The sequence below is a fragment of the Nyctereutes procyonoides genome, unplaced genomic scaffold (genome assembly GCF_905146905.1).
Source record: "Nyctereutes procyonoides isolate TBG_1078 unplaced genomic scaffold, NYPRO_anot_genome, whole genome shotgun sequence".
Classification (NCBI taxonomy): domain Eukaryota; kingdom Metazoa; phylum Chordata; class Mammalia; order Carnivora; family Canidae; genus Nyctereutes; species Nyctereutes procyonoides.
In genome coordinates, this window is record NW_026575142.1 from 19,095,811 (window position 1) to 19,101,642 (window position 5,832).

At 37.1% G+C, this 5,832-nt stretch overlaps 1 pseudogene; it reads right to left on the minus strand.

The window, feature by feature from the left end:
- Positions 1-1,514: 1,514 nt before the first annotated feature.
- On the minus strand, positions 1,515-2,086 carry LOC129498815 (cell division control protein 42 homolog; annotated as a pseudogene).
- Between the last annotated feature and the right edge of the window lie 3,746 nt (positions 2,087-5,832).

Sequence of the window (5,832 nt, forward strand, 5' to 3'; positions counted from 1 at the left end):
CCCCCCCCATTTCTGGGGATACCTAGAATTTAGGATTGCCCTAGAATGTTAGTTTTCTATCATGGTGAAAAACAGTCAAATACTCCACTCCTTCAATTTTGTAAATATTTAAAAAAACATGTCAATGAACATTTTAATCACCTCTGAAAGCACAAAAGTCAAGTGTTCCCTTTTCATTTAAACCTGACATCCTTTTTAATCTAGAATCTGAGTGTAATTAACCTGAATTATTTTACTCCCAACTTAGAATCTAGAGCTTTCTCTTGCCCAACCTCATGGGGATAAAAAGACATTTATTGAATTGGTAACATTCAAACATATAAAAACATCCTTATTTCCTCCCAGATTCCTTACTTTCAATGCTCCTTCATGATTTTGCTAGATCTACCTGGAACTTTCACCCTTCCTGTCAGTAAACATTTGCTGAATTTATGGATATTGCTACTACTTCCTCTCTGTTTTTATTTCTGATACCAAAAAGTAGTTCTTTAATAACTGGATTCTAGCTACTTCTCAAAAGCTTCATAGAACTACTTTATTGTTTTTTCCACTCTCTTCTCACTTTTTTCCCTCCATTCCTATTTCTGTCTCCCTTTGTCTCTCTTCTTCCCCGTATCTCCTCTCTCCCCCTCCCTGTTGCTTCTTTTCTTCTTTCCTTCTTCCCTTTCATTAAAAATAATTGCCTCAAAGTAATGCATTCCCTTAGTCATGTGCTAATACTTAGTGAGTTTTTTGTCTTTAAACCCAACTAGGATTGCCTCACCAACACCTGTCACCAAACTTGTCCAGTATGGACCTACTGCATTCATAAACCTCTAACGTTGCCTTTATTTTGGAACACTGATGGTCATATGAGCGGTGCCAACCTGGATAAACACATTGAATCATAAACTCAGTTTAAGATGTGGGGTTCTTGTGTTTCACCTTTGTGCTAACATTCTAATTTCAAACCTATTAGGTAATTCTCAAGTCCCTTTCCCTCGAGTAACCAATTCCTTGTTTGGCTTCCATGTATGGACTCCAAGACTTCAGCCAGCCCTATGAGTCTACCTGGACTCCTTGCCTCCTATCTGGATCTGTCCTTTGGAGGCCAGAATAGAGCAACAAATACACCAAATGTGCATTTGCATTTGCATTTCACTTTGCACTGGCGACAGCAGTAAGGTATAAGCGTTTTATTGATGTGTATCTTTCCTCTGCTTTAAGTAACTGCACAGACTAGCCATATAGTTTCTCCAATCATGGGAAAGATCACTCAGGGAGGATTCTGCTCCAAATCTTCCTGAATATATTTATCTTGAGTTATCTTGAGCACATCAAAAACATAATTTTGTATGCTTTTAAGAAGGAAGGAAAAGAGAAAATAGTTTATTCAAGTCTTAGCTTAAATGTCACTTTTTTGTTGTGGCTGATCATAACCATTTTTTTTCAGAAACGAATTTTAATATTTAGTTTAACATTGCTTTTAGTACAATGCTGACACCGGCTGTGTGGAAAGGGTTCTGGAGAGATGTTCATAGCAGCACACACCTGCGGCTCTTCTTTGGTTCTGGAGGCTCCAGGGCAGCCAATATTGCTTTGTCAAAGCCATTCTTTAGGCCTTTCCATGTGAATGCAGAACACTCCCCATACTTGACCACCTTCAGGTCACTGGCCAGCTTTTCAGCAGTCTCTGGAGTGATAGACTTCTGTTTGTTCTTGGCGAGTTCCTCAATAGTAGAGGGGTCATCTCGGAGATCAGTTTGGGTCCCAACAAGCAAGAAAGGAGTCTTTGGACAGTGGTGAGTTATCTCAGGCACCCACTTTTCCTTCACATTTTCAAATGAGAATGGAGAGACACTGAAAAACAGACTAGAAATACATCTGTTTGTGGACAACTCAGCGGTTGTAATCTGTCATAATCCTCTTGCCCTCCCTGTAGTATCAAAAAGTCCAAGGGTGTATGGCTCTCCACCAATCATAGTCGTGACTGCATACTTGTCACAGTCAGTACATACTCAGATGGAAATTTGTTTGTTGAGTAGGATATCAGGAGACATGTTTTACCAACGGCACCATCGCCTACAACGAACTTGATTGTCTGCATTGCTGAAACAGTTTTGTATCCACTTTAAATATTTCAAATTCGATGATGACCTCAGCTTCTCCACCGGGGTGCTGGAAGCACTCTGATCATAACCATTTTAATAAAAAATGAAAACCTCCATCATGCTCCATCCCCTCTATCATAGTCTGTATTTTCCATAGAACTTATTACCTTCTGGTGTGTAATTTACTTCTACAGCATTTTTATTGTATATGGTTATGTTATAATATAGGCTGCACAAGAGCAGGGTCTTTCTTTTCTTTCTTTTCTCTTTTTTCTCTGTTTTATTCATTGCTGTCCCCAAGCACTTAGACTAGTGCCTGGCAGATTTAGGCCCTCAATAAATATTTACTGATTGAATGAATAAGTGGATAAGTGAAAATACCACATCAAAAATGTTCTCTAGGAATAGATACACATTCTGACTCTATAATCAGAATATTTAAAGATAACAGTTCTTTCCAGTTGTAAGGAGATAAAATGAATGAATGAGTTTCAAGAGGGATATTTATATTTGTTGTTCTCTTTCTTTGATGCCATCATGTTTTAAAATTAAGTATGACCATACACAAGCTCAAAATGAGTTCCTGGGATTTTGATTATTAATCACTGGAAATTTTCCAGCATTCCAAGGTGCTGATTTATTGCCTCCATGTGAGAGACCTCATGAATAGACCTTTCATTACAATTTCCTCAGAATAGCAAACTCCCAGCTGCCCCTTCCAGTAGAGACCATGATTTAACTCTGGAATTTGTTTTGACTCACTGACTATAAAAGCACTGAAAGGAACATGTGGGAATCATTGAAAAACTGCAGGTAAAACCCACTTTAAGAAAAAGAGGGGGAAATGGCCCATCTGAGTAAACAGATGGAACATACCAAATACTTCTATGACAAAAAGGATTCTTCATTTTGTACAGTGTGTTATCTTAGGATTATTTTAAGTTCTGCTTCCCTGACATTTTTACTAATGATGACATTTTTACTAATGAAAAGTCTCTTATGTGAATTAAAATAACATGTCTGTTTTATAGGAGATTGTCTGGGGCATGAAATAAGGTATGGATGGGTAAAGAAACAAGTCTGGAGGCAGAAGCCTGTGTTAGGAGTCTTGAGTCCATCATGGTGTTTGTCCAGAGACTAGGTTTAAAGCTTTGGCTGAGTCTCATTAGACAGAACAAGCCAGTCAGAGCAGAACAAATGGTGCTGATGGCCTTCACTGGAGTTGCTCTGTGACTAAATGTCTGATTTATTTATGTTTCCAAATGAAGCCCTTTTTTATTAAAGGAATAGTTGTTAATTTTAAGGTATCCTGTATTGCACTTCACTTAACTTTGTTGACTTTAGGTATTTAGAAAATGGTTTGCTTCCTGAGCTGAGAGGATTCATTTTCCCAAGAAAATAAAGCCCTAGAAAAGATGTTATGGAAAAATGCATAGCCTCACAGGAGATATTTCTGTTCTAATGATAAAAACATTGTTTTTCAGTATACTGAAAAGGGAACACAGGTGAAATTCTATTTTCTTTATTTTAGCATTAGGAAATACTACAGAGAGGAGACCGTCACTAGCTCTTGAAGGCAATCTTTTTAATATATGGATTGCTTTTGATTTATTTTACAAACATGGATTATTTTTACATTTATCCACATACATTTTAATTAAGGTAAATTTGCAGAGAAAGGATAACATAAAATGAACAAGTAGCATCTGAGTCCCTTCCTATGACAAGGGTGGGTAAATTCTTTGGAGAAATGGCATCTTCTAAGACTAGACTGTCCAAAACAATGGCTATTTTGTTTTTATTAATTAGGATTCAACAACATCAACATGTTGCTTGGTCACACTAGCCATTTTCTTTTTCTTTTTTTTTTAAGATTTTATTTATTTATTCATGAGAGACAGAGAGAGAGAGAGAGAGGCAGAAACACAGGCAGAGGTAGAAGCAGGCTCTATGCAAGGAGCCTGACATGGGACTCGATCCCGGGTCTCCAGGATCAGGCCCTGGGCTGAAGGCAGGCACTAAACCGGTGAGCCACCCGGGCTGCCCATACTAGCCATTTTCTAAGTGCCTAATAACCACCAGTGTGTTAGTGGTTAGTGGTTAGCACATTGGACAGCAGACTTATGGAGCACTTCTATCATACAGAAAGCTTTTCTCCGAAATGTCTCTAAAATGATTTTAAATGAAAAAATAAGATACATAAACAACAATAACTCACACACAAATACATATATTGCACATACATCAATATTCCAGAAACACTGATGACTGAGAGTATCCCACCACTTAAAGAGTAGTAGAAGATTAAAAAAAGAAAAATCAGAACCCTCAGTTTGAGTTGTAAAATCTGTCAGAGAAGATGAATGGCCATTATAACAATAAAGAATGAATCTACTTTAATGGAGCAGAATAAAAAGAGAAATACAGCAGGTAATTTCTAAGGTTTATTACAAAAGCCTTGAAAGAGCGACGTTGGATGTATATTTTATCTGTTAGCATTTTACATGTTGATGACTTAGAAGATTAATATTAAAATTATGGTTTAGGGACTACAAGTGAAAAGCAGGTAATTGTCATATTTAAACATTTAAACTTGATGAACATTACCCAGTCACCTGTGCTACTTGAAGCATCCTTTGATCCAGAATTTTTCTGCAGAAAAAATAAATTTTTTACTCTACATACAGGTAGATCAAACTGAAGTAGATCAAACCATGTAAATCAGTATCTAAGACTCCCAATGTTCACTCTCCAACTTACTGGTTTTAAAATATCTAAAGGAAATTTCACAGATAAGATTTTATATCACTGTGGTACAGTTAATCAAGTCACTTATATGAATTTGTTTTTTTTCTCTTGTATGTATTGCATCACCCAGACTTGTAAAATTATGGATTTTTCATGCTTGACATTTAATTTCAAATGAGCCAAGTCTTCCTAGAATCATTGGAACAGCTAACAATTAGACTACATCCCAAAGAAAATGTGAAAGGAATGCACCAACATGCAGATGAAGGACTATGATTTATTCAGCACAAATACATCAGTAAAGAAAGCAGAGCAAACCTAATAAAGGGTGGTGAAAGCAATTAAACACACCCTGAGAGTAGATGGATCATCAAGCATAGAGAGAAGTCTGGGGGGACCCCAGTGCTTTTCTGTGCAGCACTTGAGAATAAGGCGCAGGCACTAATCCAACAGCCATTGCTATTCTCGAGTCCTGAGATGTATCCTCTGATCGATCTGCATTGATTTTACTAAATTCTAAGAATACAGGTCATTAGGTAGCTACATTGTAATGATCTATTGAAGTTTCTTTCTAAGATTCTACTGTTTATGAACGAGCTATAAATTAATACTGCCTTCAAGTATGAAACTCTCAAGGCTACTTAAGATGTTTAGTCTGTGAGCCACCAGTTACTCACGTAATCCTACACCCTGACATCTTTGTTACCACATTTTATTCAGACACACAGGTTTATCTTCTTGGAATAAATTCTCTTTGCAGCAGAGGTGTAACATCAATGTACTCTTTAGTTGTGTAGGTTTTGTCAAGCTCATACAAAGCCTGTCAAAACTAACTATAACTATTAAAAGGGCTCATCCTTGTCCTACCTACGATAGAAATTTGGGGCACCATAGAAGAGTTGAAAGGATCCCAGGATGAAGGAAGTTCCTTTCTTTTACAAGCAGTGACATAGAAATTACAGTTCTTGTGCATTGTACAGATAAAAGTTAGCTT